Here is a 10,395-nt window from a genome sequence, read left to right as displayed (position 1 = left end):
AAAAATGCCACATAGAAAAGCTTTCAAATCACCAGATTATTATTTTTTTTCTTCATAAAGTAGGCACATCTTTTTGCTCTCACTTATGGTTTGAGAATCTTTCACAATTTTTGACTGTTTTGCCAAATCAGGAAGGAAATACAACCTTGATTTCAAAATGTTTCTTGAGGTAGGAAAGCCATTACCTACAAATCCTTCCAAACAGTGAAGGAGCCCTTTACTGTATGAGAAAGACAGCATCTGTAAAATGTTTCTTCATAACAGTCCTTTCAGTGGAAGATTGGGAGCAACACAGCTGTCTACCAAGATTGGGTGACATTGGGATGGAGGGATGACAGCAAACCTAAAGACAAGGGCTTATTTACAGTGGGCACAAGGGTACACAGAATAATTATCTCAGAAATCTTCTTTTTGGTGTCCAAAAAAAAACACCTCACTGTATAAGTTTGTATTAAATCTGTTTTGTGAGAATGTGAGTGTATTGCTTTCAGGGAAAATGTGGGTAGGCCCATTTCAGAGGACTGTTTAACTTCAAAACCTGCCTTAAGACAGGTGAGAGGAGTTACTGTAACCATATCCTTTGGCCCTGACCCCCAGAACCAGGGCAGTTTGTCACAGCTACCACGTGGCTCACTTTGTGCAAGGTCCCTGGATGCAGGGAGCTGGGCATCGGGTTGTCATGCCTTGGAGGTTTCCTGCCTGGCATGGGTGTCCTTGTTTCTGTGCAGATGCAGAGATAATGCAAGAGCAACCAGCAGCTACACAGTGAGGATGCAGTGCTCTCTAAATTCCTATTTAATGAATGAAGGGAAAAAATTATATGAAATAGCATACAAGCCTCAGTCTGCAGCCCATTTCTAAACAGACTTCCAGATACACAGCTGAAGAGATGATATTTAGTATAGCTCTGCCTTCCCACACTGTCTTTGCCTGAGTCCAGTCTCCATTTCATGGTTTATCGTCTTCACAAAGAAGAGATGAAGTAGTGCTGCTTTAATGTGTGTCAGTGTTTAACTGAGCTGAGCAGTCTCGTTCAGACTGGTTGGCACTCTGGTAATGTAAACCAACCTCCAGTTTGATGAATTGTTTTTTCTCTCCAGCTATGTTTTTTCTTTGGCTTATTAATGACTTCTTGGTAGCCAGGAGGCCTTCTCTGGGGTCAAAAGTCCATTTTGCTAGCAGGTCACAACAAGAAAACCATCTGTATTACCAATGCATCAGTACAGGGAGCAATGGTTTTAAACTAAAAGAGAGTTGATTTAGACTAGATGTGAGGAAGAAATTCTTTACTCAGAGGGTGGTGAGGCACTGGCACAGGCTGCCCAGAGAAGCTGTGGATGCCCCATCCCTGGAAGTGTTTGAGGCCAGGCTGGATGGGGCTTTGAGCAATCTGGTCTGGTGGGAGGTGTCTCTGCCCATGGCAGGGGGTTGGAACTAGATGGTCTTTAAGGTCCCTCCCAACCCAAACCATTCTGTGATTCTGTGACCTGGTGCTGATGTTTGCAACAAGTGCTTATTTATCATACAGCTGAAACATCTTCCCTTCACCCAAGAAGTAGTAATGAGACAAATTATTTAGGAACACTCAAAAAAATCTGGACTCCCTGCTCACCCCCCACTAAATCCATAGACACTTCTTTGCCATGGAAACATTTTTCAGTTCCTGACTTTCAGTGGAAGTAGCTGAATGTTCTTTGTTGACTGTGGTCATGCATCTTATTAATCCTTTAGAGCACACGGCTCACTTAAGAAATACAGAGAGCAGAATTCAAACCAAAACCATAACAGCAACAGAAGAATTTGCTGGACACTGCACATACCCAGCCAAGGCAGCCAGAGGTAAATGGAGTGCTCCAGGCACCATGTCTGGGGCTTTAACCAATGTACCAAAATACACAATAAACAGGTGTCCTGAAAAAGAATTAATTTCATTATGTGACTCTGTACAGGTGACAGGTACCCTTTTTAGCAAAAGTAGCCTGAGAAAGTCTCTCTCTTAGACATCTTAGAAAATTCCTGCTGACTTGCCCAGTGCATCACAGAACCTGAAGCTTCTGCTTTCCTTTTGGTAACGAAGGGGAAATTCAAACTGTAACCTCTTGGCAGTGGTAACTTGTGACCAAGGGAGGCTCTGATATGGAGGGCAAGAAGGTCTGGCTGCAGGATGGGCTAAGCTGAGGGGAAGCAGGAATGCCAGGGACAGAATGGCTCCATGTAGGGAGTTTAGTTCCCCCTGCTGATAAATGCAGGCCTTTCCATTTCTTTCCTGTACACTGAAAATTATATTACAAGTGAAACACATGAAATGATGAAAGCTTAGATCTCAGGAAAACAACAATTTTATAAAAGTAATTCAGGAAATAAATAGCTCGTATGAGTGAGGGAACCCTCACAACACCCATGGGTTTATTATAATTAGAACCATTTTCAGTCACAGATGACACTCACACAGCCTCTTTAAATGCCCTCAGATCTCCTCTTCTTTCTGCCACTTTCCTTAGAACTGCTTGCATCAGCTGAAAAACTGCACTGGCATTGAAATTACATTTATTGTTTAAATCTGATTATTTTTTTCCATGTAGTAAAAAGATTCTGAACTAAGAAGAATTTGGGCTGCAAATGGTCCTAAATGTTCAGTTTTCAGCTGCTGGAAGCTCCTTGGTCTCTGAGAGCTTGAAGTTAAAAGTCAGCATCATTCACTGAAAATTTAAGTGAATCAAAACTCCATCAAAATGAAAAAAATCTGAAAAAAAAATGCTCAGACAGCTGCATGGAAGAAAAAACAGTAAATCTTTGGGTTTCTTCTAATTACAAAATAAAGGCTTTCAACCACTGGAACCATCATTATGGAGGTTAGAGTTGGTGGGTTATAAAACTGGCACTGAGATACGTTGAATAGCTTCAATAGGAGGTTATGCAAGGATTCAGTTATTTTAAAAGGGGCTCACTGGGAAACATGACAGGATTCTAGCTTTGCATTGCCCAAATGCTAACTTAAAAGGAGGAATTTATTTCACATGTAGTGAAAGAATTCAAGTGAGAACACATCTACCAGCTGCTAATGGCAAATGTCTCAATAATGTTTCAGTACTCCTCCTGAAGGGGGACCCTGAAAAATCACAGCCGTCTTCTGGCATCCCTGTCTGAACAGCAATCCCAAAAGGGTACTTTCAGGATTATGAGCAGGGAGTGAGGTGTTTTCCCAGCAGCAACCAAGAGAAGAAACAATTGGGAAACTCACATTCCTTTGGACTATTCTCTGACTAATTGGTTTCTCCACTTGTTATATACTAGCTTTCCCCTCCACCAGTGCACAGAGCAAGCCTCCCTCTGCTGAGCAGCTGATGGCTGGATGTGACAGGATAGGGGTGTTGGTATATCCATCTGCTGTCATCTATCTCTAACATTTTTTCTCTGTGCTGGGCACTGTGGGAGATGTGGCTTCAATTCTCCTCTTGCCTGATCAAGAGTCTATGCCTGCAAGAAAAGCTTGGCTGCAGTAGGGACAGAAAGAAGAGCATATTGAAGACAGGGCTTGGAGAAGTCTCTCAGTGAGACTTCCAAGCTGCCAGTTTTATCAGTGTCATCACCGTATGAACTGTACCAGTGTTATCACTGCTCATTAAATCCCCATGCTCTCTTCTAGAGCTGATCTTGCAGCAGCTACACACTGCTGTTGGTGTCTGCTAGCATTGTCACTTTGCAGCCCTCCCCAAGACCCAGAGAGAAAGGGAAACCCTTTCTGATGATAGTCCAGTGATAAGCAGGTGATACTCAGGTTTGAAATGCTCTTTTAATACCTATTCATAGTGAAGCTAAGGGAAATAAAGCAGTGTGCGTACAAAATTAAACCCCAGACACATCCATGCAGGCCATTTGTTGATGATGGCATTCCCTTTCAAGTGTAAAGTCAATTGCTTTTTGGGGCAAAAGGTCACACTAGATCTGTCACAGCATGTGCTGGGGATGAACTGGAATAAACTTGGCCCAAACTCTCCATTCAGAGCTCAGTATCACACTGAGTTTTGTTGGCACAATAACAGATCTGAGCCCTCAGGCACTTTTTATAAGGCCAGTGATAAGACTACCAAAGTCATTGCAGTGGGCCTTTCCTCAGATTGCTCTTCTCTGAACTGGGCAGCATGCAGAGCCACTACCTTTAGCACATCTTGCAGTCATGCCTCACATGGTCTTTTGGGCAGGACTCATGCTAACACCTTTAACAACCTGGACACCCATGTGTGCACTTCATTTAAGGTAGTTCAGGGTGAGAGAGTATATAGGACTGCATGGTCCTCTGGGTGAAAAGAATGTCCCCAAAGCCTGTCCACATCTTGCACTCTGTGATGTGGAAGGTGACAAATGCAAGGTTGACATCCACCATGACAAACGCGTGTGATGGAGGAGGAGGAGCATGGAAGAGCCCTGGCATTGCTAAGGGCAGAGATCTGCACTTAACAAGGTACCAGGTTCGGGAATCTGGGCAAGATGTTCTGTTTGGCCTTTACATATTTTTACAGGCACAGCCTTCACCTGTATCAGAGCTGGGCTGCAAAGTGAACTGCAGAGTGCCAGAAGCCCTTCAGGCTGATGCTGAAGAAGACCCAAAATCTGCCTTAGTTCAGCACTCAGCCCTTAATTTATTCAAGGGATTTCTTGAGTCTGCTCTCACCTGAACTGCAGCACAGAGTTCCACAAGGTTTCATGGAAACACTCACATGAAGGGGCCTGTGAAATTGATGGGAAGCCACATCAAGAGCCTTGGTGAAGTTCTAGAAACAAAGAAAGGTGTACAGAGAAATAGGCAGAGAGAGTTGCTCCTTGACAAGAAGAAAGCAAACATTTCCTGTGGCTGGAAGTGTTTTGGACTGAGGTGAAAGAGTTAACAGCAAGCATAACCAAATGTCGTTTGCCTGCAGGGAAAAGCAATTAAAGCCAGTAAGGAACTGGTTATGCAGATAATGGAGAGTCGTTTAAATATTTACAACACTCCTTCATAACAACCTGTTAAAAGGACTCAAATAAACATCTGTGAAAAGGAGGTATATTTCTTAGGGCAGTGCAGATTTGTTAACAACAACATAAATAAATAAATAAATAACATATATTTCTGTAGCACAAAGTAAGAAGCCAGACTTACGTTATCTTGCAGATAACATTGTTGATCTTTAGTACCCCACGCATTGGCCTTTTGCAATGTCAAGCCATTGTGAAATACAATGTATTTACTTAAATTTCAGGCCAGTGAAATAATGAAAGTCAGTGTAAAATCAACCCTACTCTCTTAGGCCTTGCTTATCTCAGTTTAATTAGTCAACCTTTATCAGACATTGTAAAAACTTTTATTTGAATGGTGAATATTCTTCTTACAGTTAAGTATGTAAGTGCCACAAAGTGATTTAAACCACAACAAAATCAATTACTCTTACAGTGATGTAGGAGAGGCAGCAGAGAAATTTCTTCCATTTTATTGTATCATCATAAATCTGTGTTTTCCTTTCATAAGTAGAAATTTCCCCTGAAGAAAAGACCTAGATGTAGACATAATTACAGCTAAGAACAAAATGTATTTTGCATAGGTTAAAGAAAATCATTTGAAAATCATGTGGCCATTCAAATCACTCATACTGTGTGTCTAGTCACCATAAAAGCAGAATGTACCCTAACAGTAAGTCAAAGGTAGGAAGACAGGCAGTAGGGAAAGTCTTCTTCTCATGGTATGGAAGAAGCTCATTCTAGAGCTTTGATCACACTTGGAATAACATGAGAGTTGAGACCAATCTTGCTCTCCTCAGATTCAACACCACCATCTTTTACAGAGCAAATGGTGTCGGTGACAAGTTGTTTCTTAATAGCATCAGAGTGCTGACAAAGAAGAAATGTGAGATTTAGCTTGTAGCAAGGAACAACCCAAAAGGAGAGTGAAAAGTTTCTGTTTTATCTTGAAGATTGCTTTTCTTCTGAGCTTGGAGAAACTCAGGTTTGCATGTAGGTCTTTGTATTTAGAAGTGGGTCATACAAGAGCTGGAAATGAAACCAAGTCAGAAGCACAATTAATGAGGAGGGCTTTATGTTGACCACAATAGGTTTTGAGTCAGAGACTGCTGAGAAATTAGTACATTAACCCTTAGTGTTGAAAACATAGTTGAGAAAAATAATACTTTTGCACCTGCTCTTACAAATAGTGTACATGCTCCTTCCTTAGACACATGAAAGCTGAACTTTAATAATACTAATTAGTGAATGAGTTTCTGTATGCGTTTTAAGAAGGTGAGAATTTAACTCTGGAGTTAAGAGTCCTAGTATATAATGTGGAATGCAAAGTGTAGAAGTGTTTTAATAAGACAAAAGCAGATGTTCATGGACAGACAGTTTTCTTAAGTCTTGCATTTTTTTTTGACCCATACTTACAGCTTTTCTCAAAAAAAGACTGTTCTTGGAGCCTTGAGATGAAGAGGGTTAAAGCATCAGCTATCTAAAAATAACTTTCAGACTGTCGTTACATGATTGACAGCATCAGCTCTAACACCTAGCTATCTGACCTGCAAATAAATCCACCTGTTGTAGTTGTTAATACTATTATTGTTATTGCACCTTATGAATTTAAAGCCTTTTTCACCATTTGTGGTAGTACAAGACACATTGTTTCCTAAAAGCTTGGGTTTGGCCATATTGCAAAATGTATCTTTGGATTAGTCTTCTAACATTAATCTGAGGTTTGTACAGTTGCTTTTGGACACTGTGCCTAAAAATCTTGTATGATCAGGTGTTCCCAGAACTTCCAAAATTCATCATGTCTGAAATTCTACAAACAAATAATCTTAGCTTTTATCTTCCATATTCTTTGAGAGAAAGAGGTGATTTATATTGCTTAAAGATGGAAAATACCCCTTAAGCCTTTGATTATTTCCTATTCCCATCAAAGAGCTGTTCCTTCTTGTTCATATTCTCCTAGAATATTTATACCAGTTAAATGTCTTGTAATTAGAATTGGGGAAAAAAAAATGGAAAGCTTTTTGCAGTTCACAGAAAAGTATTCAGCTTAGAGTTTTCTCTCTTTTGAGATGAGCCAAGTTTTACCCAACCCTAATAATTAGTTTTTAAAATTGGGAAGGTACTATGAATAGAAAATATACATCTGAAAGTGCTAAGTAGGAGGAAAAAGAGGAGCAGCTTAAGGAAGGGTTGTTAAAAATTCTCCCGAATTGGCAGAGATCTTTGTAAACTTAAAAAGGATCCAGCATAACACTAGTTTTAAAAAAACAACCTCTAGAATATACCTGAAAACCTACAGTACAATTAGTGGGTCAGAAAACTATTAAAGATGCAAACAGGGAAAATGTGCAAAGACAGGATTTAATAAAAAATAAACCACATGGCTTCCTCAAAGGAGGTAGCGTAATGATGCGATAAAGAGATTCCATACAAACAATGAAGCTCCTAGGTTTTGTGAATGCTTCTCAAGATTAGGTGCTTGGAGGGAAATGTCAGAGTTGGAAAGCTACAGGACAAGGTTCAAAAAAGTTTGACTGTAAAAATGACATTAAAGGGGAAGACATGCAGCATAGCCAAAGGTAAGTCTTTCCAAGTTGTGCTGAGTTTTTCCTCATGGCAGCATGACCAGTACTCTACTTTGGAGGGAGTCCCAACCAATCAATTCCACCCTGAGAAAGGTACTGCCAAGGAACTTTTGGTGGCATCTTCCTTGTGAGTACGTGCATTCAGACATGAAAGAAACTCTGAAACTCTCTCATGAAAGAGAACCAAGAGATGTAAAATAATGATACAGTGAGAAAAGGTGAAGAGACACATCTAATAATGAAAGCACTGCTATGTTTTGGGCAAAGACAATTTCACCTGTTATGCTGTTAAAAATAAAGCAAGAAAAGAGGATGACAGGTTAAATATCTCGGAGCATGAATGTGGTATGAATCAGAGCAGCGGAGGTATTGCAGCAGTCTATAGAACTGTAAATACTTTCTCCTGGGAGCTCAGTTCTGCCCATTTTCATGGGTGTACAAGTCAGGAGATCTCATAAAATCAGCTGCTTCCCACACATGGGCATAGCTTGTTAAATTTACTCAGCATAGTTCCATCAAATCTCACAAATCTCACACAGATAGGCAGATGCTGGCAGAGCAGCTGAAGAAGCCAAAAAAAGTCCTCTAGCTGTTGACTTCAGCTATCCTTGCAGGCCTTTATGTGAGGAAGAAAGGATAAATGGATATGCCTACTTACTCTGCATGCTTTGGCAGGGGAAGCCCACTTCATCTGGGCTTTTCTGCAAGTGCCATGAATATTACCTAGCTGTTTTTGCCAGAAATCAGCTGCCCACACATAATTATCTTTTCAGAAATGAAGCACTTTCTCAATGTAGGGAACACTGCACAGTTTTTGATTATTTCTGTAATAAAAGCTACCGCTGATAGGAAAGTGCTCTCTTGCCACCATCAGCCAGGAGTAGTATTTCCTAAGTGCATCCATGTCCACAGCACAGTGCTATGTCTACATTCCTGGGGGCATTTTCATGTCAATAAATTCTAGTTATGTAAGCTTCTTGTATGTTTACTAAACTGTGGATTTTATCCAAGCTGTGCAGGACAGACACCATCTTCTGGACTGAACCAGACCAGCTGAAGACATTCTTGCTATAACTGGCTCATTAGAAAAGATTTCACAAGAGCTCGCTAATCAACTATGTGTTAAGCCATCTATTCAGCTCAAACCACCTCTTCCACCCAGAAGAGGTGTCCTGCAGGGTACAGAGAGCAGGGGACACACCAGTACAACCACAGGCATTCTTCTGGGAGAGCCATGGGAGGGGGGACAGTCTTCAAGGGTACAGGGACAGTGCAACCAGACTTGGGACAAAATCATGATCAGCTGATATTTCTGGGCAAACATCTGACCACAGACTCATTCCTGTTTTCCTTCCAATCAAAACAAATGAGTAAGAACAGTTTCAGCACTGCTCCCACATCTGTGCAAGGGACAGATGGTCTCTGATGGTCTCATCCACAAATCTCCTGCATGCCCACAGAAATGGCCAGTGTCCATGGCACAGGTCACACACACAAAATCTGTGACAGAGCCAAAAAATAAAACTGAGCCTTCTGCTTGCTGGGATACCCTCTGCTTCACCTAAAATGAAGGAGTAACAACAGTAATGGACCAAGCCTTTGCTTGGCTGGAAGCAATTGTCATGGAAACATTGAGAACCCTTAGGAATATGAACCAGAAAATTTCAGTTCCATTAGAGAATGAAGGGGAAAAAAAGCAGTTGGATGTGAAGCCCCAGAGGCAGCACACCATGTGAACAATAGGCCCAGTTCAGAAGCTGCAGCATGAGTGGGGAGGGGGACTGGTCCTGCCCCACATATCAGAGCAAACATCCCAGGGGAGAGTGCCACAGTCCTTGGCCATTGGGGAACCCATTCCCAGTCTAGGAGTATGGCCCAGGTAAGCTGCCCAGGGAGTGCCGAGGTGGTGGCATTTGGATAGAGGTACCTAAATGTTGTGGTTTGTAGGCAGAGCTGCTTCAATCACACATAAACAACTACACTAATATCACTAGGAACTAGATCCCATATAGAAGTTATCATAAGTTTTGTTTTTCTGCAGTCAGATTAAGCATATCCCACTTTGGTGTAAATTTTCTTGCATCTGATGATCTCAGAGGAGTTTTCCAGATTACCCCAGCAGCTCTAGGCTAGCAGTGAAAAGTGGTTCTGTTATTAGGCCAGATATCACCTTTACTCATTCAAGATTCTTTTCCTTCAACTGCACACAATACTCCTCCCCTTTATTTGTTGCTGGAATGCTGACCTTTTCTTTCTCCAACACGAGTTTCAGATTTCAGTGAGAATACAGCTGCAAGGGGCATAAAAGAAAACCCTCACCCAAGAACTTTAGAAATAAATTAAAGTATTTAATTAGAATATTGCCTTCAGCTGCCTGTGTACTAGACCTTAAATTTTTACAAGGATCTGTGTCCTGGAGGTATTAGTGCAAGGTAAAATTTATCTCCAAAAGGCCCGGAGGTCAGCTCCAGCTCATTAGTCTGTGGGTTGACTGACATTGGCACTGAAACCATATTCTTAGTAAGAGTGGGTCAGAAAAGGATCATGCAATTTTTAATGAATACAACAGGAGAAACCCTCTCAACAATTTCATCAGGAATTTGTGCCTCTCTTCTGTTATTTGTCTACTTTTTACCTTAGCAATAGCAAAATACAAAGAACAAGGAATGATGTATCATCAGAAAAAAATGAACCTCTTGGTAACTACTACAAAAGTAACACAAAACATGCAGCTTGCCCTCACAGCTCTGCAAAGGATGATAAAACTCAATAACCTTATCTAGCATTCAGGTGTCCCTACAAATAGAAACATATT

Source organism: Cygnus atratus, chromosome Z (assembly GCF_013377495.2).
Source record: "Cygnus atratus isolate AKBS03 ecotype Queensland, Australia chromosome Z, CAtr_DNAZoo_HiC_assembly, whole genome shotgun sequence".
Classification (NCBI taxonomy): Eukaryota; Metazoa; Chordata; class Aves; order Anseriformes; family Anatidae; genus Cygnus; species Cygnus atratus.
The sequence above is the reverse complement of the archived record's forward strand: the minus strand, read 5'-3'. Positions refer to the sequence as shown.